Source organism: Dermochelys coriacea, chromosome 5, assembly GCF_009764565.3.
Source record: "Dermochelys coriacea isolate rDerCor1 chromosome 5, rDerCor1.pri.v4, whole genome shotgun sequence".
NCBI lineage: Eukaryota > Metazoa > Chordata > Testudines > Dermochelyidae > Dermochelys > Dermochelys coriacea.
In genome coordinates this window covers 92,969,994-92,997,434 of record NC_050072.1, presented here as the reverse complement: position 1 = coordinate 92,997,434, position 27,441 = coordinate 92,969,994, and the positions used below count along the sequence as shown (strand labels likewise).

At 41.6% G+C, this 27,441-nt stretch overlaps 1 long non-coding RNA gene across 1 annotated transcript; it reads right to left on the bottom strand.

The window, feature by feature from the left end:
• Positions 1-355: 355 nt before the first annotated feature.
• Positions 356-25,012, bottom strand: LOC122460391. Its single transcript, XR_006281667.1, has 3 exons — positions 24,762-25,012; positions 19,264-19,268; positions 356-367 (listed from the first exon to the last, which is right to left on the bottom strand). It is a non-coding gene; the product is annotated as an uncharacterized LOC122460391 (long non-coding RNA).
• Between the last annotated feature and the right edge of the window lie 2,429 nt (positions 25,013-27,441).

Below are 27,441 nucleotides of genomic sequence, written 5' to 3'. Positions count from 1 at the left end.
GAGTTTTGAGAATTTGTTTTCATTTTGCATTAAAACAAAAACAAAAGCTTGTGAATGTTATCATGAAACAGAATGATATTGAAACATCTGTTTCTGGACTGAAAAGGTTCAAAACAATTTCTCTTTGTCTCTCTTTCTTTGATCAGAACCCAGAGGTGACCAGGGAGCCCTGGACCTCAGAAACTTTCCTATTGAAAACTTAATCAAAATCAATGTCTCATTGTTTCAGCTTTAATGAAATAGCATATTTCAATGAAAATACGTTTTTGTCAAAAATTTTCCTACCAGCTCTACTAATTAGTAAGAAGAAAGAGCATGACATTTACAACTTGCCTGCATATTTTGACAACTTTTGAAAAAGGGTGATCTAAAGTAGTTTAGGTATGCCCACATTTTAAGATTCTTTTGCTAGAATTAGCTAAACCAATAATAAATCTGATTCAAAATGTCATAATAAGCAAACTTTCTATAAAATACAAAAAAATCTTACTATTTCATGGCTCAATAAAAACTTGCATGAGGAAGAAGAGCAGAATTTGTCCTTTTTTCCTTTTATTCTTCTCCACCCCTGGCTTTTCTGTTATGTGAACACTTCCTTATTCACTTTCTCCACACAATTCATGGTTTTATAGACCTCTGTCATATCCCCTCTTAGTCATCTCTTTTCCAAGCTGAACAGTGCCACTCCTTTTAATTTCTCCTCAGATGGAAGCTGTTCCATCTCCCTAATCATTTTTGTTGCCTTTCTCTGTACCTTTTCCAATTCTAATATATCTTTTTTGAGACAGGGCAACCAAAACTGCACGCAATGTTCAAGGTGTGGATATACCATGGCTTTATATAGTGGCATTATGATGTTTTCTGTTTTATTATCTACTCCTTTTCTAATGGCTCCTAACATTCTGTTACCTTTTTTGACCACCACTGAACATTGAGCAGATGTTTTCAGAGAACTATCCACAATGACTCCAACATATCTTTCTTGAGAGGTAACAGTTAATTTAGACCCCATTTTGTTGTCTGCAAAATTTTGCCACCTCATTGTTCAACCCCTTTTCCAGATCATTTATGAATATGTTGAACAGCACAGACCCCAGTACAGATCCTTGGAGGATCCTGCTATTTAACTCTTTTCATTTATTCCCATCCTTTATTTCCTATCTTTTAACCAGTTACTGACTACTTTCCCTCTTATTCCAGTACTGCTTACTTTGCTTAAGATCCTTTGGTGAGGCACCTTGTCAAAGACTTTCTGAAAGTCCAGGTACACTATATCCACTGAATCATCCTTGTCCTCATTCTTGTGGATACCCTTAAAGCATTCAAATAGATTATCAAGGCATGGTTTCCTTTTAGAAAAGCTATGTTTACTCTTCCCCAATATATCACATTTATCTGTGAGTCTGAATTCTGTTCTTTACTATAGTTTCAACCAATTTACTTATTACTGAAGTACCTACCAGCCTGTAATTGCCAGACTGCCCTAGAGCCTTTTTCAAAAATTGGCATTACATTAGCTATCCTCCAGTCACCTGGTACAGAGGCTGATTTAAGTTATAGGTTACATTCCACAGTCAAAAAGAAAAAGGAGGACTTGTGGCACCTTAGAGACTAACAAATTTATTAGAGCATAAGCTTTCGTGAGCTACAGCTCACTTCATCCGATGAAGTTTTTCTTTTTGCGAATACAGACTAACACGGCTGTTACTCTGATTCCACAGTCAGTAGTTCTGCAGTTTCATATTTGAGTTTCTTCAGAAGTCTTGGTGACTTATCACTGTTTAATTTATCAATTTTTTCCAATACCTGCTCCATTGACACCTCAATCTGTGACAGTTCCTCACATTTATCACCTAAAAAAAATGGCTTGTGTAGGGATATCCCCCATATCCTCTGCAGTGAAGATCAATGCAAAGATTTCATTTAGATTCTCTGCAACATCTTTCTCTTCACCAAGTGCTCCTTTAGCATGTCAATCATCTGGTAGCCCCACCACATATTTGGCAGGTTTCCTGCTTCTGATGCACTTAAAAAAATTTCTGGTAGTTTTTGACTCTTTTGCTAGCTGCTCTTCAAATTTTTTCTTGTCCTTCTTATTATACTTTTACACTTGCCAGAGTTTATGCTCCTTTGTATTTTCTTCTCTAGGATTTGATGTGCAATTTTTAAAGGGTGCCTTTTTGTCTAATTGCCTCTTTCACTCTGCTGTTTAGCCATGGTGGTATTTTTAACTTCTTTTTTTAAATTTAGGGTATATATTTAGTTTGAGCCTCTATCACGGTGTTTTTAAATAGTTTGCATGCATTTCTCTCGTGATTGTTCCTTTTAATTTCTGTTTAAAGAGCTTCTTCATTTTTGTGTTGTTCCCAGTTTTGAAGTTAAATACTACTGTGGTGGGTTTCTTTGGCATTTCCCCCCTTACAACAATGTTAAATTTAATTACATTATGGTCGCTATTACCTAGTGGTTCAGCTATATTAATCTCTTGGACCAGATTCTGTGCTCCACTTAGGGCTATATAAAAAATTGCCTCTCCCTTTGTAGGTTCCAGGACAGCCATTTACAGTGTCTAGAAATTTTATGGTGACATGTTCCCAGTCAATATGAGGATAATTGGAATCCCCCATTATTATTGTGTTTTCTAATCTTCCTGATTTCCTCTCTAGTCTTCCTCACATTTCACAAACACTGTTACCATCCTGGTCAGGTGGTCAGTAGTATATTTCCACTACTATATTCTGATTAGTCAAGCCTGGAATTTCTATCCATAGAGATTCTATGGTACAATTTGATTCAGTTAAGATTTGTACTTTACTTTTACATATAGTGCCCCTCCCCCACCAGCATGACTTGCTCTGTCATTCCTATATATTTTATACCCTGGTATTACCACACCCCATTGATTATCCTCATTTCACCAAGTTCCCACAATGCCTATTATATCAATATACTCATTAGCGCCAGCCACTCTAGTTCACTCATCTTAGTATTTAGATTTCTAGCCTTTATATATTAGCATTTGTACATTTTGTCAATATTCAGTTGCTCGCCTTCTTGTGTTATATTTAAATGGGACTCTTATGTTTGTTGCTCACTAGCTCCTACCTGTACTTTACTAACTTCTTTCCTGTCCTCTTTACTTTTCGCTTTAATAAATTAATTCCTAAGGGATATTTTTGTCTGAAACACATGCTCCTCCACATCTTTCAGCTTTCCCCCAGCCCTTAGTTTAACAATCGTCTACAACTTTTTAAATTGTACATATCAGCAGTCTGGTTCCATTTTGGTTTAGGTGGAGCCCATCCTTCCTTTATAGGCACCTTCTTTCCCAAAAGGTTCCCCAGTTCCTAATAAACCTAAAAGCCTCCTCCCTACATTATAGTCTCATTCCTGCATTGAGACCCTGCAGTTTTGCCTGTCTTTCTGGCTCTACATGTGGAACGGGATGCATTTCAGAGAATGCTGCCATGGAGGTCCAGGACTTTACCTAGTAGCCAAAATTTGGCCTCCATGACCTTTCTCCCCAAAATTTGATGACCAGATTGAATTTGCAGGATTGGGAGTTGGAACAAATATGTTTTTAAACTTGTAAAGCAGTAAACAAGTAAACTTGAGCAGATTTGATATGGAAATCATAGATACATAATGAACAAGAAACTCCATGATGACATTTTTATAGGATTATTTTCAGACTAGAATAGTACTTTAATTATGGTGATTCAGACTTTCCAGCTGCAGACACACCAAGACAACTGCACTGGGACATGACATACAATAACAGTATTATGTTTACACTGTCAAAGTTATCTTCACAACGAAAAGTCAGAAGTGTTATTTATTTTAAATTAAAGTTTAGATCCTGGAGAAAATGGCAAAATCCTCTTCTAATCTGTGGGGAGATCCTAATGCCAACATTTTCAAAATCTTATCCGGGTGTGAGTTGCTATTTGGGCTTTCATTTAGAGTTGCTGCATGGGATTCTTAAAGATTGGTTATGGCAGGGGTGGCCAACATGAGCCTGAGAAGGAGCCAGAATTTACCAATGTACATTGCCAAGAGTCACAGTAATACGCCAGCAGCCCCCTCCCCCCACATTAGCTCTCCTCCCCGCCCCCTGCTCCCAGCGCCTCCCACCCACTGGCAGCCCTGCCAATCAGCACCTCCCCCTCCCTCCCCACACCGTCCGATCAGCTGTTTTGTGGCATGCAGGAGGCTCTGGGGAGCAGCGGGAGGAGCGAGGGCACAGCAGGCTCAGGGGAGGGTGGGGGCAGGACCTGTGGCAGAGCCAGGGGTTGAGCAGTGAGTACGGTTGAAAAGCTGGTGCCTGTAGCTCCAGCCAGTGATGAGCTGCCAAAATCTTAACAACCGGTTCCCTCCTCACCCCACGAGGGGGTCGTGGCCCACCCCCACCCCCTGGGACCCCTTCCCCATCCACCCCCCTCCCCTATCCCCAGACTGCCCCCAGAACCGGGCAGGAGGATCGCGTGGGCCACCGTAGTGGGTGCCCACCCAGCCCCTAAGAGTCAGAGGGACCTGCTGGGGGGCGAGGTGGGAAGTCCGGCGGTGCTTACCTGGGGCAACTCCTGGGAAGCATCCGGCAGATCCCTCTGGCTCCTAGGGGTGAGGTAGCGTAGCTGGAGGGCAGCGGCCGCTCCCCCCATGGATTACATCAAAAGTGGCACTTTAGGCACCGACTCAGTGGGTGCTCTGGGGCTGGAAAATTTGGTCAGTGCTCGGCAGCTCCCTGCCCCACGCCTGGCCCCAGCTCACCTCTGCTTTTCCACCCCCCAACCCAACCCAGTTTCCCGCAAATCAGCTGTTTGCACAGGAAGCCTGGGAGGGCTGAGAAGCAAGTGGTGGCTTCACGCTCAGGCCCTCATGGGACAACCGGTTCTAAAAGGGCTTCTAAATTTAACAACCGGTTCCAGCAAAACGGGGCAAACTGGCTCCAGCTCACCACTAGCTCCAGCCCCGGAGTTGGTGCCTATACAAGGAGCTGCATATTAACCTCTGGAGAGCTACATGTGGCTCTGGAGCCACTGGTTGGCCACCCCTGGGTTATGGTCACAGATAAATGCCTGGTTCTCCTCTGCTCCAAGGAAGTGGGTTTGAGGGATAAGCACTCAACCAGTATTTTAAAAAAACACTGAATGGCTGCACCAAACTTAGTTGGGTCAGAAACACACACACCCCTTTACACAACAAATTGCTTGTGAGTAGCAGAGAGAGAGAGAGAGAGAGAGAGATACATTTGATAAGAATCTAGGAAAGATGGAAGTGGGGATAAAAGACCGGCCGGACCAGAGGCACATAATGGGTGCAGAAAAAGTATTAGAGTTATGGTCACAAGATTGGAAAAGCAACTGAGGGATACTGCAGTACTACATCATCCTGGCCTTGTATATACTGCTTGCTAACGGGTTCTGGACTGGAACCCAGGGGTAGAGACCTGGGTTGCCCTACTGTTCACTGCAGAGTAGCATAGCTTGGGGCAGTGCATAGGAAGACTGACTCACTGCAGGAGTGACATAGTCAAGGCAGCAGGCATGAAGACAGTCTGACACTGCTTCTGCAGAGTGACTTGGAAAGACTCCCCCAGAAGGGGAAATCACAGTATGACCCAGCTGGAGGGCCAAGTCACGAAGCAGCCGGACTGTGACTCCATGAGTGGGAGGAGAGTGTAATGGTGGAAGAAAAGAAAAAGGGGGGTGAACTGGGTGGAGTGAATCCCAGAATCACCAGAAAGGGGTGCCACCCAGTGGTGAATAGAGCAATCCATGACAACACCTCAGATACAACTATACCACACTGGATTCATATCACCTATAAAAAAAGACATTTGCTTCTTTATATACTGTTTGAATATACCATGTCTGAAACTGTAAATCAGAGGGCAGGTTCTCTGCTGCTGCTGAGTTTTGCTCAGTGCAGTGGAGGGGGTGGGGTATCAGGGAGTTAGTTATAGCTCCTGGATTTGTCTGGCTCCTCTGCAACATTGACTAGAAAAGCTTGGGGATGCTTTGACTTATATCAGCTGGCAAATTGTTCATCAGCAGCATACTCCATTCACATGCTTCCCATCTTATACAGTAGGGTTGCAGGGGATGGAGGTGTAGGTGCTGACTTTACCATCTCTGTGCTGTCTGGTGACTCTCCAAAGTACTATGCTAATCCTCAGCAGGAGAGATATTTCTCGGTTTTTTCATTACTCAAAAAGAACAAAGGGAGAGAAGTGGGGCAATAAATCTGCTCCTAGGAATTTAATTCTAATTGTATAGATTCATAGATTCCAAGGCCAGAAGGGACCTCTGTGATTATCAAGTCTGACTTCCGGCATAACCCAGGCCTTAGAGCTTCCCCAAAATAATTCCTAGATCATATAATTTAGAAAAACAGCTAATTTTGATTTAAAAATTGCCAGTAATGGAGAATCTACCATGACCCTTGGTAAATTGTTCCAACAGTTAATTACCCTTGCTTCCAAAAATGTACAGCCTATGTCCAATCTGATTTTGTCTAGCCTCAACCTTCAGTCACTGGATTGTCAACAGACTCTTCTATTAAAAGTTTTGTGACTGGAATTTTTCTGAACTATCTTCTATTCAAATGAAGGGGAATAATTCTTCTACTGATAGCAAGACAGCTGAAATTTCTAAATATTTGGATATGTCTTTGTCAGAGAGCTCAGATGCTGATTACATTTGTTAGTCCTTCAAGGACTTTGGTATACTTTCCTTTGCCAGTTTCTGTCTAGTACAGGTTTATAGATTAAACACAATTTCTGAGGCTTTGTGAAAAGGATGCAGCCTAGAATGTTTTTAAATAGGTTTTAAAATTCATTTTCATTCCCTGTTGTTCATAAAAACTCTTTGGGAGTCTGACATTGAAATTTGTTTCCTGACTCAGTTTATTTAATAATTTTTATAAAAATAAAAAAGTAGGCCGAGTACAACATCTGAATTAAAAAAAATATATTTTAGAGGTTACATTAGCAAAGTTTTAACTCCATAATTACAGATTTTTTTTGTTTAAATGCTGACTGCACCTAATAGCAAAAGTGGGGAACTGAAAAGGTAGATTTTAAAAGTACTCGCAAAAAGAAAAGGAGTACTTGTGGCACCTTAGAGACTAACAAATTTATTTGAGCATAAGCTTTCGTGAGCTACAGCTCACTTCATCGGATGCATCCGATGAAGTGAGCTGTAGCTCACGAAAGCTTATGCTCAAATAAATTTGTTAGCCTCTAAGGTGCCACAAGTACTCCTTTTCTTTTTGCGAATACAGACTAACATGGCTGCTACTCTGAAACCTGTCATTATTTAAAAGTACTGTTATTTTATTAGGTAAAGGATGGTTAGACTTGTAACTTGAGCATAGGACTGGAAATCACCTCAGGCAATACACTTACCTTATCTATGCCTCAGTTTGCACACCTGTGAAATTGGGATATTAATACTTCCTTCCTAGAGGGGCAGTATGAGGTTTAATTCACTAATGTTAGACTTCAAGCTATGAGATGCTTGAAAAGAGGTGCTATAGAAGCTCAAAGTATTATTTTTAGGTTCTGAAAAGCCATGATTCTGACTCCCTTACTGTAAAATGTCCTAGCATGCAGTATGCCAGTAACACCACATCCACCATGGAACCCAACTAGAATGTGGAGTCAAGGTTTGGGGATCAGATTGGGTATCTACTGGCGCTAGAGTTGGCTAATAGAAGTAGCAAGTCTGTAATAGTAAGGGATAAGTCAGTGTTACTCTCAGTGTCAGGTCCAATACCTCATCAGGATTTGCTAGTGTTGCACCAATATCCATGCAGACTTCAATGCAGGACTGAGTCTTTAGATCAGACGTCGGCAATCTTTCAGAAGTGGTGTGCCGAGTCTTCATTTATTCACTCGAATTTAAGTTTTCACGTGCCAGTAATACATTTTAATGTTTTTAGAAGGTCTCTTTCTATAAGTATATAATATATAACTAAACTATTGTTGTATGTAAAGTAAATAAGGTTTTTAAAATGTTTAAGAAGCTTCATTTAAAATTAAATGAAAATGCAGAGCCCCCCCGGACTGGTGGCCAGAACCCGGGCAATGTGAGTGCCATTGAAAATCAGCTTGCGTGCTGGCTTTGGCACACGTGCCATAGGTTGCCTACCCCGGCTTTAGATCATAAAAACTGAACATAATTTCACTAATATAAGGAGAGGGTACAATACAAGCAAAACTTGGCTGGCTGCTGCATGAAAACCCATCAGCAGTTGTAAAGATAGCTACTATGCCCAAGCCACACCATGATAATCATTACCACTTGAGCACTCAGATACTACAGTGATGGACAGAGTCTAATAACCTAACTATATGGATATGCTGCAAGGTAGTCTTTAGTTTCAACATATTTGACTCCCCAAAAGTCACCTTGCTTTCTATAAAATACTTTATTTGTTAAAACTGGATGTCCTCTGCCTTGCTGTTTATCAATGGGTATTGCAATATGGATTGTTAAGGACAATCAGGTTGCATGCACTGTTTACTCCCTTCCTCTCTCCATATTTATTTGCAGTCCTGATAAAACACTGATTTTGTGAGTGGAAACCCCACCCTGCAATCACTTTCAAGCCATGTATCTTCTAATGCTTTTCTCTATGTTTTGAAAGTTGTGCATTTGGGTCAGAGAGAGAAATAATGTAATTCCATTTACATGGAGATGCTAGATGGGAATTCTTGCATATATCTCTATAAAGTTGGGCTTTTCATTGTTAAGTGCTAGAGTTGCAAAGGGATATTACAGAAGATTAATTTAAAAAGTAAATTTTAACCCCCACCAATTTCTAATTTGATTACTGGGCATTCTTGGAAACAAATCTTTTGAATGTCATTGTGAGAAAAGAATGCAAAAACTGGATTTTAATGGATATGCTGGTATTGAGAAAGGGGAGAATAGGTACAATGAATGAAATGTTTGTGCCCATACTAATAAAGTATTTACCTATTTATTTAGCATACAGGAGCATGCTGTTTATATAATTAAAATAAAAATGTATTTCTCAACAAGTTACATGGTACTTGAATGGCAAATGTTGCTATGACTACTGAAACAAACAAGAAGGAACTGCATTCAGATGAATTACGACATTATATGTGGAAGACAAAGAATCAAATGTTTTCCAGATGGGGCTAGATTTAAAATGAAAGCGAACATTTTAATGAGTCTTTTCTTAATTGTTTCATACTGTATGATAAACAAGAGGAGTAAGTAGGAGCAGGGAATTATGTTTCTTATACAGTGTTTCAGCAATATGCAGTTGAAGGATAGTCTCTCTCACATTCCCCCCTCCCCATTGCCCGAATAGGGCTTATTGAAAGTGGTAGTAAAGGAATGCTGTAGTGCTTAGTGGCTAGAGCACTGGGCTTCGTCTGTAGAAACCACAGTTCAATTCCTAGCTGTGCTACTAACCAGCTGAGTGACTGTGGGCAGGTCACTTCCCACCTCTGTATTCTCATCTGTAAAATGAGAATAATGAGACTGACCTCTTTTGTAATGCACTTTGAGAGCTAAAAGATGAAAACCACTACATAAGAGCTCAGCATTATTATTAAATAGGGAAGGCACATCAGCCTGCTGTAGATGTGTATCTAACAGCCTCTCCACACTATGTGTGTGTATTTTCCACTGCTAGGGATGGCTAGTTCTAATAAGCTAGTGTGGATAAGAGAATATATTTCTATACCTAACTCTATAAGGATTCTGGCTGGTAGTTAGCAGACCTGGGCTCTATTCTAGCTTTACCACTGACATGCTGACCTATCCACAGTAATATTAAAGAAAATGGTTAGAACACAGAGATCCCTGGTGGTGATGTTATACAGTAATTATATAACTAAAAAACACATTAGAACATGGATGCCCTTGACTGTGGGAGACAATTGTGTTAACACATGACTATATTGCTTGTGTGAAGCCTTCTCTCTCTCTCCTGGTGTACTACTTTCTAACAGCCATTCAGTGCTCTGAGTACCTCTTTATATGCGTGGCATGTCTTCAGTTTCCTTCAGTGGGAGGACTGGTAAAAAGGACAAGCTTCCAAGCATCATTGACAGGGGAACAAAACAGGAATGGAAAAGGTACTCATGTAACAACATGAAATAGTAACATCCGAAAGGAGACAAGTGGGGAAAGGCAGGACAGGCCCTGTGAAAAGTAAGATAATGAAGTGCTTGATCTCACCTGATAGAGGGAAGAGCTGAGAGTTGGAGGAAAAAAATATTTAAAAACTCTCAGTGAAAATAGGGGAAATACGCTCTTTCATCCCCAGAGAAAACTTTAGCAAACTATACTAAAGGTGTGACGAGGAGAGACGTGTCACCAGGGGGAAGAGGTTATTGACATGGAAACATCTGCTTCAAGAAGCCATTTGTAAGGTAAGTGTGCACTGAAGAGGAGGAATCACCTGCAACTGGCCAACAGCAGAGCAAAAGAGGCCAGTCTCCTCTTTGTTCCTGCAAGTAGAAGAACCTTATTTTCAAGTTCTCTCTAGTCATGTTTTATGATAGTAAGACCCAAAAAGTTGGGCGGCCACAGTCCATTCCTGGAGATAGTCATGCATCAAAACTTCTTGTTGCTTTCCCCTTGCCACTCTCTCTCTTGCTTCTTTATTTTTTGTTCTCTTTACTATTACTCAACCTGTGTACTCTGAGTGCCACCACACGTCCTCCAATCAACCAGTTTGGGTTCTACAACCAAAAGAGTAAACAGAAACCCTATCTTGCAACTAATTGGTTCATGCTCTTTGACAAATGTTAGCCAGTTTCCAGCCGGCAATTGGAACCCACTTCTGCACTACTATCACCTCCCTCCCTCAAGTGGTGTGGTACTGGATGGTTGGTGCAAGCACCTCACACAACTCCAGGAACATTTACTTTCTCATACGGAAGTTCTAGAGCCACTCACGGTCATCCCAGATCTGCAGGATGATTTGTTCCCACCATGTAATTGGGTATGTCTACACTACAAAATTTATAGAAGTCAGTTTTGTAGAAAGCATTTTTATACAGTCGATTGTGTGTGTCCCCACACAAATGCTTTAAGTGCATGTAGTCAGCAGAGTGTGTCCACAGTACCGAGGCAACCGTCAACTTCTGGAGCATTGCCCTGTGGGTAGCTATCCCACAGTTCCTGCAGTCTCTGCCGCCCATTTGAATTCTGGGTAGAAATCCCAATGCCTGATGGGGCTAAAACATTGTCGCGGGTGGTTCTGGGTACATATCATCAGGCCCCCCTTCCCTCCCTCCTTCCGTGAAAGCAAGGGCAGACAATCGTTTTGTGCCTTCTTCCTTGACTTACCTATGCAGACACCATACCACAGCAAGCATGAAGCCCGCTCAGCTAAACGTCACCGTATGTCTCCTGGGTGCTGGCAGACGCGGTACTGCATTGCTACACAGCAGCAGTTTATTGTCTTTTGGCAGCAAACAGTGCAGTATGACTGGTAGCCATTGTCAGCGTAGTCCTGGGTGCTCTTTTAACCGACCTCGATGAGGTCGGGGCACCTGGGCAAACATGGGAGTGACTCAGCCAGGTCATATCCCTTTTAAGTTTCGTCACATGGCGATTGAGTCCTACCGGCAGTGCACTGTCTTTTAATCAGCAGCCAGCAGAAGACAATGGCCAGCAGTCATACTGCACCGTCTTCTGCTGAGCACCCAAGAGATGACGATGGCTAGCAGTCATACTACACAGTCTGCTGCCAGCAAGATGTATAAAAATAGATGAAGTGGATCAAAACAAGAAATAGACCAGATTTGTTTTGTATTCATTTTCTCCTCCCTCCCTCTGTGAAATCAACAGCCTGCTAAACCCAGTTTTGAGTTCTATCCTTGAGGGGGCCGTTCTGTTTCTCGCAAAGCTACCCCCTTTGTTGATTTTAATACCCTGTAAGCTATGTCGTCAGTTGCCCCTCCTTCCATCAGAGCAACGGCAGATAATCGTTCCGCGCCTTTTTTCTGTGCAGACGCCATACCTCGGCAAGCATGGAGCCCGCCCAGATCACTTTGGCAATTAGGAGCATATTAAACACCACATGCATTATCCAGCAGTATATGCAGCACCAGAACCTCGCAAAGCGAAACCAGGCGAGTAGGCGATGTCAGCACGGTGACGAGAGTGATGGGGACATGGACACAGACTTCTCTCAAAGTATGGGCCCTGGCAATGTGGACGTCATGGTGCTAATGGGGCAGCTTCATGCGGTGCAATGCCGATTCTGGGCTCAGGAAACAAGCACAGACTGGTGGGACCGCATAGTGTTGCAGGTCTGGGATGATTCCCAGTGGCTGCGAAACTTTTGTACACTTGTACATGTAAGGGCACTTTCATGGAACTTTGTGACTTGCTTTCCCCTGCCCTGAGGTGCAAGAATACCAAGATGAGAGCAGCCCTCACAGTTGAGAAGTGAGTGGCAAAAGCCCTGTGGAAGCTTGCAACCCCAGACAGCTACCGGCCAGTTGGGAATCAATTTGGAGTGGGCAAGTCTACTGTGGGGGCTGCTGTGATGCAAGTAGCCAATGCAATCAAAGATCTGCTGATATCAAGGGTAGTGACCCTGAGAAATGTGCAGGTCATAGTGGATGGCTTTGCTGCAATGGGGTTCCCTAACTGTGGTGGGGCCATAGACGGAATCATATCCCTATCTTGGCATCAGAGCACCAAGCCGGCAAGTACATAAACCGCAAGGGGTACTTTTCAATAATGCTGCAAGCACTGGTGGATCACAAGGGACATTTCACCAACATCAACGTGGGATGGCCGGGAAAGGTACATGACGCTCGCATCTTCAGGAACTCTGGTCTGTTTCAAAAGCTGCAGGAAGGGACTTTCTTCCCAGACCAGAAAAAAACATTGGGGATGTTGAAATGCCTATAGTTATCCTTGGGGACCCAGCCTACTCCTCAATGCCATGGCTTATGAAGCCATACACAGGCAGACAGTAGTCAGGAGCTGTTCAACTACAGGCTGAGCAAGTGCAGAATGGTGGTAGAACGTGCATTTGGACGTTTAAAAGCGCGCTGGCAGAGTTTACTGACTCGGTTAGACCTCAGCAAAACCAATATTCCCACTGTTATTACTGCTTGCTGTGCGCTCCACAATATCTGGGAGAGTAAGGGGGAGACGTTTATGGCAGGCTGGGAGGTTGAGGCAAATCTCCTGGCTGCTGGTTACGCACAGCCAGACACCAGGGCAGTTAGAAGAGCACAGGAGGGCGCTGTGCACATCAGAGAAGCTTTGAAAACCAGTTTCATGACTGGCCAGGCTACGGTGTGAAAGTTTTGTCTGGTTCTCCTTGATGAAACCCCCCACCCCTTGGTTCACTCTACTTCCCTGTAAGCTAACCACCCTCTCCACCTCCCTTCGATCACCGCTTGCAGAGGCAATAAAGTCATTGTTGCTTCACATTCATGCATTCTTTATTAATTCATCACACAAATAGGGGGATAACTACCAAGGTAGCCCAGGAGGGGTGGTGGAGGAGGGAAGGACAAGGCCAAACAGCACTTTAAAAGTTTAAAACTTTAAAACTTATTGAATGCCAGCCTTCTGTTGCTTGGGCAATCCTCTGGAGTGGAGTGGCTGGGTGACTGGAGGCCCCCACACTGCGTTTTTGGGCGTCTGGGTGAGAGGCTATGGAACTTTGGGAGGAGGGCAGTTGGTTACACAGGGGCTGTAGTGGCGGTCTGTGCTCCTGCTGCCTTTCCTGCAGCTCAACCATACACTGGAGCATATTAGTTTGATCCTCCAGCAGCCTCAGCATTGAATCCTGCCTCCTCTCCTCGTGGTGCTGCCACCTTTCAGCTTCAGCACTCTCTTCAGTCTGCCACTTACTCTCTTCAGCCTGCCACCTCTCCTCCCGGTCATTTTGTGCTTTCCTGCACTCTGACAGTGTCTGCCTCCATGCATTCGTCTGTGCTCTGTCAGTGTGGGAGGACAGCATGAGCTCAGAGAACATTTCATCGCGAGTGTGTTTTTTTCACCTTCTAATCTTCGCTAGCCTCTGGGAAGGAGAAGATCCTGTGATCCTTGAAATACATGCAACTGGAGAAAAAAAAAGGGACAATGGTATTTAAAAAGACACATTTTAAAGAACAATGGGTACACTCTTTCACGGTAAACCTTGCTGTTAACTTTACATACATAGCACATGTGCTTTCGTTACAAGGTCGCATTTTGCCTCCCCCCCTCCGTGGCTAACAGCGGGGAACATTTCTGTTCAGCCATAGGCAAACAGCCCAGCAGGAACGGGCACCTCTGAATGTCTCCTTAAGAAAAGCACCCTATTTCAACCAGGTGACCATGAATGATATCACTCTCCTGAGGATAACAGAGAGAGATAAAGAACAGATGTTGTTTGAACGCCAGCAAATATACACTGCAATGCTTTGTTCTACAGTGATTCCTGAGGACGTGCTACTGGCCTGGAGTGGTAAAGTGTCCTACCATGGTGGACGGAATAAGGCTGCTCTCCCCAGAAACCTTTTGCAAAGGCTTCGGGAGTACAGGAGAGTTGCGAATGCCAGGGCAAATTAATCATTAAACATGCTTGCTTTTAAACCATGTATAGTATTTTAAAAGGTACACTCACCAGAGGACCCTTCTCTGCTTGGCAGGTCCGGGAAGCAGCCTTGGGTGGATTCAGGGGGTACTGGCTCCAGGTCCAGCGTGAGAAACAGTTCCTGGCTGTCGGGAAAACCGGTTTCTCTGCTTGCTTGCTGTGAGCTATCTACAACCTCATCATCATCATCTTCCTCGTCCCCAAAATCTGCTTCCGTGTTGCCTCCATCTCCATTGAAGGAGTCAAACAACACAGCTGGGAGAGTGGTGGCTGAACTCCCTAAAATGGCATGCAGCTCATCATAGAAGTGGCATGTTTGGGCTCTGACCCGGAGCGGCCATTCACCTCTCTGGTTTTCTGGTAGGCTTGCCTCAGCTCCTTAAGTTTCACATGGCACTGCTTTGGGTCCCTGATACGGCCTCTGTCCTTCATGCCCTGGGAAATTTTGACAAATGTTTTGGCATTTCGAAAACTGGATCATAGTTCTGATAGCACAGATTCCTGTTCCCATACAGCGATCAGATCCCGTACCTCCCGTTCGGTCCATGCTGGAGCTCTTTTGTGATTGTGGTACTCCATCATGGTCACCTCTGCTGATGAGCTCTTCATGGTCACCTGCAGCTTGCCACGCTGGCCAAACAGGAAATTGAAATGCAAAAGTTCGCAGGCCTTTTCCTGTCTACCTGGCCAGTGCATCTGAGTTGAGAGTGCTGTCCAGAGCGGTCACAATGGAGCACTCTGGGATAGCTCCGGAGGTCAAAACCGTCTAATTGTGTCCACAGTACCCCAAATTTGACCCAGCAAGGCCGATTTCAGTGCTAATCCCCTTGTCGGGGGTGGAGTAAGAAAATCGATTTTAAGAACCCTTTAAGTCGAAAAAAAGGGCTTCCTCGTGTGGATGGGTGCAGGGTTAAATTGATTTAATGCTGCTAAATTCGACCTCAACTCCTAGTGTAGACCAAGGCATTGTCTTTCACAGAAACACTAGTCTACCCATAGAAAATAAGCACCAACTGTGGCATTCATTAGGTCTGTCCAGTCTGCCATGAATTAATCCCTCTCCGAGTACCACCACATTTTTTTGGTCTCAGAAAGTGCTCCTGGAATGCCATCCAGCATCTTGCTGATTGCTATGCTGCATAAACCATTTACCCACAAGCAGGAGCAGCTGATCAAATAGATCTATAGCTTGTCTCTGGGTTGGAATGCACAGAAGTGAGGAGCATGCACAGCCAGAGGTGCCTTAGAAAAAACTGCATTTGAAATGTTACTGGCTGAAAGCACTAATGCACAGGGGTCTAAAAAGGACAGACAAACTCTTCCACAACACACCACAAACCAAGGATTAGAGCGGCTCCAGGTGGTGAGGATGTACAGGACTATGGGATATGCACCCATAAATTCAAGCACGAATCACATGTAGCTACAGCACCAGTATGGACACAGCTACATGGGGTCTGGCACATGTGAGACTCTGCAGAGTGGACTCTCACAGTGGACTTGGCTAACATGAGAATGCACGTGCACAAGCCAGAATGCAAGTACGTACACTACAGACATATCCTTAGTTATGGCATGCAAATTTATCTTAATGAAAAGCTTCTTTCCATAAGATGACACTAGAGAATAGTAAGCTCTTTGGAGCAGGGACCATCTCTTTGTGATGTGTTTGTACAGTGTCTAGCAAATGGGGTCCTGATCTATGACCCAGACCTGTAGGCACTTCCATAAGTAATAGTTAATAATAAGAGCCTTATAATGGCTCAGCAGAGGTGACCATATAGCGGTGGCAGAGCTTCAGCAGTGATTTAAAGGGCCTAGGGCTCCTAGCCGCTGCTACCGCAGCTGGAGCTGCAAGGCCTTTAAATCTTGATTTAAAGGGCCCGGGTATTTAAGGCCCTGCCTCTTCCAGTTGAGGCCATGCCCCCTGCTCAGGACTCCGGTGTACCAGTAAGTCCTTTAAGTTACTTTCACCCCTGCCAGTGCTCCATCTATAGACTACACATTTCCCCCTCTTAGAATCTTTTTCCCGTGTTTGCTGAAACTGAAAGGCCCACATATCTACACATTGTAGGAGGTGTCCATCCTCCACCACTTCTGATCAGCCCAAACCCTCTTCTCCTTTGTGAAGCAGAAGTGCACCTCTTGCACTGCCAGGGGACCCTCTCTGGCTACACCAGCAGTATTTGCCCCAGAATGAAATTCAGTTTGGCAATGAGAGCTTGTGTAAGGTGCTCTACACCACTAAAATCCTGCCCTGTTCCCATGCAGGGAGAGGCCAAGTGGAGGAAGATTTTGAGGTTGTGCTGCTGGAGGAACTACTGCAGAGCTAGTGGCTCAAGACCAACGGAGGTTAATTGCTGGCCTCTATTCTGGGTCATAGAGGGTTTTACAGCCCTACAAGGGTGTGTGTTTGTGTGCACATGGATTCCATCTTCCCAACCTCCCTGGAGTTTCCCACAAAGAGCTTGACCCTGAAGGCCTTGTTAGTAGAGGAGTACCTTTTACCTCCCTAATGGAAACCACCTTATTGGCAAACACTGACGGCCTTGTGTCCAAAAGACCCACAGAGCTGATATGGGGGCAGTGGAAGCATCTTATGTCATCTTCACTGAAATGGAGACAATGTGATCGGTGGATTAATTAGAACAGTTTCATGTATATTAGCTCCCGCTGACCAATGGACCTGAAAAGTTAATAAAAGGATTTATTTAAAACATTAATGTCTCATGGGCTTGCAGTCACATCAAAGCCATAAAGACGTCAATGCAAATGAGACTGAGATGTTAGTGGGACACTTTTTTAAAAAACATGTTTATTTTGTATTAGTTATTTTATAGGAGCATTAAAACAGCAAAGGGAATTAAATACAAATACAACTGTAAAATGTCTGAAGCCAGCAAGTTTCAGAGTAGCAGCTGTGTTAGTCTGTATTCGCAAAAAGAAAAGGAGTACTTGTGGCACCTTAGAGACTAACAAATTTATTAGAGCATAAGCTTTCGTGAGCTACAGCATCCAATGAAGTGAGCTGTAGCTCATGAAAGCTTATGCTCAAATAAATTTGTTAGTCTCTAAAGTGCCACAAGTACTCCTTTTCTTGAAGCCAGCAAGCTATTGTTATTGTGTCCTTTAAGAGGCACTGTCAAGTTGTTTAGGACCATAACTTAGGTCTGTTTTTAAAAAATAAATAAAAAAAAATAAGACTTGGTCATGCTGACCTCTGGGCTCTTAGCATCTGGCCCTAACTTTTAGAGGTGACATTCAAGTAATGAGGGATATTTATTCCTTGCCCTTCTTTCTTTATATTCTGCCTTTATGATTCTAGGAGATACTAAAGTAGAATTTTTTTGTGATTTTGATGTTGTTCCTTACCACCACATACCATGTACTTTGAGCATATGCAATGACTTAGTCTATAATGGGGCCATGATTTAATTCCATTTTTGGACTAGAGTTGAGTGAATAATTGATTTATTTAGTTTAGGGCCAAATTGAAAAAAATCTGAAAAGAATTTGATTCAAAACTAATTTTGGGGTCCCCCCCTTCACTGAAGTGAGAAAAAATGTTTTGGGTAAAATCAAATCTTTTGTTCTATCCAAAATGTTTTTTTTTCCCTGCCAGTTTTTGGCTTTGTTTCAAGTTGAATGAAACACTTTGCTGAATTTGAACCAAATCTGAATTTATGAATCATTGAACCTTTCAAGATTTGGTCCAGGATTGATAAACAAGCAACCCACCTATATGGACAATATGCTTACTTAGAATCTTATTTCAAATATTAAAGACTTTTTCCTTAAAATTTGGAAAAAATTAATATAACAGAAATCTTTCCATGAATCTTTGTATTCCTAAAACATTCACTTGCAGTGCTTATAACCTAGTGCATAACAGCCAGAAAAGAAAAAAAATACCAAAAGACAAGTGAAATTGAAATATATATATATATGAAAACTGAATGAAATGCAAAAAGCAACATCATAAATGGGAAAAAGGACATCAGATTTTAAAATTCTTTCAATTTCAATAATCTGTGATGGTGGTAAGTGTCACATGGAAAGAGAGAATACAATAAACATTTCAGGTGCCTACCATCCCTCAGAATTTGGTTCCATTTAGTGGCTCTGACATGCAAAGGCATAAAAGCTTATAGTATATTATGTAAGATCACCCACTGTTCTTGTGGGCTGCAGTATATGCAAGCACAGCAGAGGGAGTCAATGATGAATGTCAGGCTTAGTTAGGAATTTTCTAGCTTGAGCCAGTTTGACTTAGTTCCTGGAGGACTGCTGTTTAGCTGGTTCAGAGGGACTTGGATAAGCATCTCCAATTATCATGAATGAGAATGATGTGCTGCAGTTCTTCATGCTCTGTTCCTAAACTTAAACACTACTTTGTGTATCTTGTCTGCATTTAATAATGTTATAAATTTAATATAGCCCAATAGTCAGCTTTTCCCCTGCGTGGGTTATTCCTTCATAGGGTGAATGAAAAATTCCAAAACTTGGGGAGTTTCCTAATAATTCTCTGTTGGGAGGAGGATGGGGATTTGTCCCTCTTCACTCCAAAAAATAGTCAAGAGAATCCACAAAGATCTGCATGGATTTGGGGACCACAGGAGGAAAAGGGCTTCCACACATAGCCACTTGCCTCCCAGTCCCTACGCAGCCTGACTTCTACAGGAGCCAGGATGCCAGTGACTCTCCTGGCATCCTGAATTGAATCCTCAGCCCTAATTTGTAGTAGCAGATGGACAGTCTGGCCAATCACTATAGGAGTGTAAAAAGAAAAGGAGTACTTGTGGCACCTTAGAGACTAACAAATTTATTAGAGCATAAGCTTTCATGAGCTACAGCTCACTTCATCGGATGCTGTAGCTCACGAAAGCTTATGCTCTAATAAATTTGTTAGTCTCTAAGGTGCCACAAGTACTCGTTTTCTTTTTGTGAATACAGACTAACACGGCTGCTACTCTAAAACCTATAGGAGTGTAGTGGATGCAGTCCACTGCTTTCCACTATCTGGGATTTTTGGCCAGCACACGTGCACTGTGCATGGACATGTTGACCAACCTCTCATATGCCCACAATCCATTTGTCTAGAGAAGAGAACCACTGTGGAGCACAGCTGTGTGATTTACAGGGATTGCAGAGTTTCCCTGCACAGAGGTGATGTGGCATTGCAGCTGCTTTGACATTTATGTGGCCATGTATTTGCTTATCTGATCCACACTAGTCTAGTGTTGAATGTAGCTGCTCCACATTGAAGGCCGAGGCTTTCTTTCTTTCCATTATAAGCCTGATTTTGGCTAACCCTCTAAAATCCTTAAGAAGGTCCTTTTCATTTCAAATTGTGTCCACAAATTGTATCCAACTTGAAGAAGAAGAAAATATATTTTTCAAAATTTCTAATTAGATATCTAGCATACTGAAGGCAATCATTCCCCACTCATCATTTAAATTTCAAGTGGCATCAATTATACAGGTATAACCAAACACAGATTGTATATCTATATTATACAGATATCCTGGACCCAGTTAAGTATAGAACTTGCATGAAGAGAACAAAGGTTAGTACGGGATGAAACATCATGTTTAGTATTGGAAAGTCTCTCTAAAATTTGAAACCAATGATAAAAATGATGCTGGTGGTTACTATTGTCAATACTCTATCTGTAAAATGTACAGTACATTGTCTTTTCTCAATTTAAAGATGTGCACAGACTGCAGACTTCTTAAAGCCCTTGTGAAAAAAGATGGAGGGAAGATAGTGGTGGTAAAGTCACTGTATCAATACAGAAATCTTTTCCAAATGTAATATGTCTACAGCCATATGCCTTGACTCTGCACCATTCAAGTCAATGAGAGTTTTTTCATTGACTGGAATGGGAGCAAAATCAAGCCCATAGTCTATGGACTACTTAAAGAAGTGGCTCTCAACCTTTCCAGACTCCTGTACCCCTTTCAGGAGTCTGATTTGTCTTGCCTACCCGTAAGTTTTTCCTCACATAAAAACTTCCTTACAAAATCAGACAAAAATACAAAAGCGTTACAACACACTATTACTGAAAAATTGCTTACTTTCTCATTTTTATCATATAATTATAAAATAAATTGATTGGAATATTTATATTGTACTTAAATTTCAGTATATAGAGTAGTATAAACAAGTCATTGTCTGTATGAAGTTTTAGTTTCACTGACTTTGCTAGTGCTTTTTATGTAGCCTGTTGTTAAACTAGGCAAATATCTAGATGAATTGATGTACTCCCTGGAAGACCTCTGCATACCTCCAGGGGTACATGTACCTCTAGTTGGAAATCACTGTCTTAAATTTCTTAGAAAATCCTTGATCCAAACATAACACATTTTGAGGGGACAACAGGATGCTGGCATCACTATGGGGGAAGAATCAAAGTTGTTTGGGTGTTCTAAACTGTGGGTTTATATACTTTCAAAGGTTTGGGTTTCATTTACTTGTAACCTTAGCTTTGAATTTCCTGAGTGTCTAATTGTTGTTTTCTTTAATATGAAATTAAGGCAGAGAGAAACAATTTTAAATCTGATAATACAATATAGTCTGAAAATTCTTGTCTAACTGCGAGCAGTGGAGTTCTGTGGCTGGAGGACTATAAAAACCACATAGAAAATGATAAATTCAGAGATCAAAGACATTTGAGAAATGTTTGCAAGCTAATGTGGTCAATCAAGTAAAATTAAGCTTTCACGTCTGTGATTTAAAACAACTCTCTTAAAAAAGATTATTTGAAAATTAGGTTAATTGAGTCCCTCTAGGTAATACCAATTAGACAAAACAAGATGTTAATATTTGTCTGATGATACCAAGTCAGACTGTTAAGATCTCTCTTTGCCTGGTGTACCTTGTTATTTGATTAGACTTGAAATATATGTCAGCCTTTTGCAATTGTTAATCTTTTTATTTTGACTCCATAAATAAACCTCAAATAAATTATACTTAATAAAGGCATATGCCCAGCAGCTGTAACCCATAACCTTTATAAAGTTAAAATTTAAATCTATACACTCTAAATATTCAGCTGAATTTTTTGTTTTGTTTCACATTTTCTCTCCTCTAACAAGGGGAAATTGGTATGCTCTGTGTTTCCTCTGGGCCATCAACATTAATACTGATGGGAAGCAAACAGCCATCTCACTTTCCCCATGCCAGGTGTTCACTGATTGTAAACTGAATAATGGATAATAATACATCCTAGTCTATTTATCAATCCACATATCTTTTTACAATGCAAAAGAGGTCATTTGAGACTCTGTGTAGGTTTTTTCAACTCTATCTATTCATCAACAACAAGCTGTCTGTAAAGACTGCTGTGTATGAAAAAGAGGCCACATTACCTGGAAACAATAATGGAGTGTGACACTGCATGAAATTGTAATTAGGTTTGACCAGGGCCAGGATACAGTTGCTATAATCAGTATCACTCAGAATTAATTTCACACTTCTGAAAGGATATGAGGTGAGATTGATTTAATGGTGACCAAAGCTACCCTATTTCCCATAAGCCCAAAACCTTTTGAAATGGGGTTGGGGGAGGCTGGCGGAGAGAGACAGAGAGAGAAAGAAAATTGAGAGATGATCATCATATTATTAGCACCATGGCGAGCACCCTGATCCCCTTAAAATAACAATGTGTTGCCATTTTAATGAGCTCTAAGGGAATAATAACACAATGATTATCTTCTGAACTCCTAGACCTTTGTATTGCTCTTTAGATTTCTAAAGGTAAAACTAAAACACTAAAAATGTAATTCCACCCTTTCATAAATTTCACATTTAAAAAAAGAGATGTATACAAAGAGCAACATTTTAAATCTTTACAGGGCAGAGGTGTAACAAACAATGAAGTTGGGAGTATACCTTATTTAGGAAGCACTCGATAGACAGTCAGTCCAGATGCACATCTTATTTTGCCATGTCTTCAAATGAATAAACAGGATTTTTACAAGAAAAATTAAGGGCAGGAGAGAGACTAGTTCTCCCATTGCATCTTGATTGCAGTGCATAACGCATGAGTCCATTGACCTCCCAGTCAAGTAATAACAACTCCCCCCTTCAGCAATGGAAAACCAGTTGACCAATGGTATTTGAAAGTAAATGCAATGTAATTTTCTTTTTAGATTTATAATTCAGAATAAGAAAAAGTTTGTGAGCGGTGAAGGATGGGGCAAGAAGAATGTCGTGCATTTTGGTCTGAAGGCTATGGAATCATTATACCAATGTTATATTCCACATGTTATCTATTTTCTTGCATTCTTCCTCTTTTTCAATCTCACTGCCAAGTAACTGCTTAAAAATAGACTTAACACATACCATCTGTTGTTATACTCTGGCCCTCTCCACGGTGCCCTCTTGTTTACTACAGCATTACATTTAATCAGTTTTCTTTTGCTTCTGACATTTAAAAAACACACAGACCCAGGTGAACCAGACAATTTCAAATCACTGCTAAGCTGCATAAAACACCGCCTCATACATATGTTACCACGTTTTCTTCTCTTTGAATTTTCTGAGCCAATTAGTCTTGGGCTACATCCTAGTTCTGTTTGTTTGAGGAAGGGAGGTTGTTATTACCTTACTGGAAGGGCGGAGGTGGAGATGGGGGTCAAGCCCTATACGGTTTAAAACAGTAGATTTGGTAATTGAGGATTAATAGATTAGATAACTAGAGTTTGCCCCCTTAATCCCCATTCCACTTTTATTAGGTTTCCTCCTTGCTCAGCCGCAATCTAATTAATCAGGTGTCAAATGCCGCTCTCATTGGAGTCTATGAAAAAATGCCATTGACTTCAACGGGAGCAGGATAGGGGCTAAACACATCTATTTGCAGATCAAAATAGTCTCGTCTTCACTTCTTTACCCCTTAAATGGGAGCAGGAGCTCTGCAGAAATCAGTTTACTAATGTTCTTAAATTCAACTCAGGCAATATGCACGGTGCATGGGCATTTAACATAACATTACTGTTGAATACCACAAAGGAACTGTAGCGAGTGAGTATACACACATCAACTTCATGATGAAGAAATAAAAGTATTTTCAGAAAAGTAGCTGACTACTATGGTGAAATAAAACCACATTCCTGCCTGGACGTGATTCAGTACTGGGAAATGTTAGTCCAGGGTATATCTACACAGCAAAAAAAGATCCCCCGCAGTGAGTCTCAGAGCCTGGGTCAACGGACTCAGGCTCATGCTGCAGGGCTACAAAATAGGTGTGTAGATGTCTGGCCTCAGGCTGAAGCCCAGACTCTGAAACCTACGAAAGGGGGAGGGTCTTAGACTACAATTTTCAGCCCCTCAGCACAAGCCCCGCGAGTCCGTGTCAGTTGACGCAGGCTGATACTTGCTGACACTTTTTTTTTTGCTGCGGTGTAGATGTGCCCTTACTCACTATTGTCATTATAATTATACTGCTTGTATAGTTTTAGACCATTTCAACGACTATTGTGTGCTTGTAAACTAGTGGACTTCCCACTCTGCTCTACTCTGCAAATAATTTATAGACATTGGCTAATATTTTCAGACCTAGGTGACTAAAGTTTGCCTCCTAAATCCAAACGTTGTAACATAAATGCGGGTGGTCTGATTTTTCAGAAGTTCTGAGTGTGACATTCCTGACATAACTTGTGACCGTATAGATCATTGTTGCAACCACTGTTATATATTTGCAGCAAATTTTGTACAAAGGTTGTCATGTAAGGTGTCTATGGAAAGGTTATAATTTGCTGATTATGGTTATGCTGTCTGTATGCTTTCTGTATCATTTTTGTAGTTGAAGTGATAAATATTGGCTATGTACTTGTATATAGCAATGTGTTTTGATTCTAAGTAGCCTCATTGAAGCATTTGGTCAGCTTCTTGAGAAGGGATTATTCTCAGTAAGTGCCCAATCAAGAAACACTTAACTGACAATGGACTTTGGAAGACGCCAATCCATATCTGAGCTTTCCTGGGAACGTTCAGACTAACATGTATGTAAACAATGGCGTCGGCCTGTAAAGAACTGAGTCATGCATGGACATGTGACTTGCCCATGTGACTCCAAACTCCATCTTACTGTGATCTTGCACAGGAGAACTAAGGGGTTTCCACCCACAAGAGAAAGGATATAAAAGGCCCTGAAAACACCTCTGTCTTGTCTTCAATTCTGTTTCTGATCTCTGGAAGGACTTTACTACAAACTGAAGCTTTAAACAAAGAACTGAATGACCCATCCCAGCTATGGATGTACTCCAAAGACTTGATTTGTGCCTTCAGTTTATTCCATCACTACTACAAGCCTGAACCAAGAACTTTGCCATTACTGTATGTAATTGATTCCATTTAACCAATTCTAACTCTCATCTATATCTTTTTCCTTTTATGAATAAACCTTTAGATTTTAGATTCTAAAGGATTGGCAATGGCATGATTTGTGGGTAAGATCTGATTTGTATATTGATCTGAATCTGGGGGTTGGTCCTTTGGGATCGAGAGAACCTTTTTCTTTTACTGGGGTATTGGTTTTCATAACCATTTGTCCCCATAACGAGTGGCACTGGTGGTGATACTGGGAAACTGGAGTGTCTAAGGGAATTGCTTGTATGACTTATGGTTAGCCAGTGGGGTAAAACCAAAGTCTTCTCTGTTTGGCTGGTTTGGTTTGCCTTGGTGTGCAAAGGAACCCCAGCCTTGGGCTGTAACTCCCTGCTCTAAGCAATTTGTCCTGAATTGGTCCTCTCAGAAGTGTCCCACCAAGGGCAGCATCATTACAATGAACACCTACAAATCCCACTGAAGTAGATGGGAGTTGCAGGTGGTCAGTATTTTTGAAAATCAGGGCACTTGTATACAGTGACAAGATACGGATTCATTTCTTCACCTCTAGAATAAGAGCAGGATTTGGGGTGGGAGGTGAATGCAGACCTTGGCACTTAATTAAAAGTGGCTCATTTTCAAAAGGTATAGAGAGGCCTTAGAGTAGGTAGAGGATGCAGTCACATAACCCTATGGAACTTAGGGGTCCCTGGTTAAGGAAGCTCTAGTTCCATGGAGGGTCCCCCCTCGCACCCTGCTCTTACTCAGCAAAATCCTTCTCCCCCCCTTTAGATGGGAATATGGTGTGGAGAATGGTTGCCTCTTGCCTCCAACTCCTCCCATTCACAACTTTGCTTCCCATAGTTTCACGGAGCACTGACCCTATGGAGCTCTAGCTGAGGGACTTCAGTGAGGTCTCCAGGACTGAGAGATTTCAGAGTAGCAGCCGTGTTAGTCTGTATTCGCAAAAAGAAAAGGAGTACTTGTGGCACCTTAGAGACTAACAAATTTATTAGAGCATAAGCTTTCGTGAGCTACAGCTCACTTCATCAGATGTGAGCTGTAGCTCACGAAAGCTTATGCTCTAATAAATTTGTTAGGACTGAGAGAGGATGTCATGGAACTGCAGCTGCCCCCAGGCAGGATGAATCCTATACTTCTATGAGTGAAGAGGATGATTAGGCCGCATGTTATTTAATCACTAAACTGTAACAGCTCTTTTGTAGGATTGAGGCACCTTTTAGAGAAATAGTTGTTTTAGATAGCCAGAGCATAACAGTTCAGAAGGGGCAATGACACATGCATTTTACATCACTTGTATGTTAATACTTGCAGTTTTAAAATTAAATTGATATTTAAAAACCTTGTTAACAATCAAGATATGCCAGTAAATATTGGTTTAGACTGAAATATCTTAATGTTATTCTTGTTGCTCCCAACCTTTGCAGCCTGAACATTTTGCAAGCACTCATAGTGCATTCTGTGCTAGAGACACATAATTCCAACCCCGCTTTCCTGCATATTTCTCCTGTCTATTTAATTTGTGTTGAATTTTTTATGATAATATGAAACTAAAAGGAATCATGAATTTTATTTACATATGATGTATTTTACTGATAAATGCAGAACTCAAAGACCAAAATATAGCACAGACCTTTTAAAATGTATGCAATGCCCCTAAAGTTGTATTAATTTACAAAAGTGTCCAACATGCTAAGGGTGATGAATGTAAACACAATATGCAGCACACAGGAGAAAAATATAAAACAACAAGCAAAATAAACACGCTTGAGAGCCAAAATAGCTATTAACTTATTATAATTTAATTTTTATATTTTAGTAGTAGCTAGAGAATGTCCCATCAGGACCATGGCCCCATTATATTAGGCATTGTATAAAGACAGATGGAGACAAGATATTTAGAACGGACAGTCTAAGGCTCCAGTTCTGCAACAGGCACCTCATCCCTACACCCATGCTAAGCCCCACTGATGTCATTGGGACTTCATTGCCTCCAGTGGAATTGTTCATCTGTATAAAGTTAAACCTGTATATAAATATTTGGAAGATCTGGATGTAAAGACTTGAACAGGGGAGAGCTATATTTATAGTTACATGGGGCCAGATGTGCCTATAAATAGAGATAGGCACTTTTGAAAATCCCACTGTGTGCATATCTGCACCATTAGATGCCTAATACGTTTAAAAAATTGGTCCAGAGACAGGTCTCCTCAAGGCCCAACCCCTCACATTTTCCTTTGGGTGAGATTCATCACCACACACCCTCCCTTCCAAGTAATCAGGCTTTGTGTGGGCTCTCCGAAGGGGGCTGCAGAATATAGAGGATTTCAGCCATTACCTTTTTTTGCTGAAAATTGTATCTTCCTAATGCTTTCAGAAAACAAAAACTCCCCTATTTGTAATACATTCTTGCTCTATAATTTGAATCCATTATTATGCTAATAGAGCTATGTATATTAAAATATTTAAAATTTTGCTGTTGTAATATT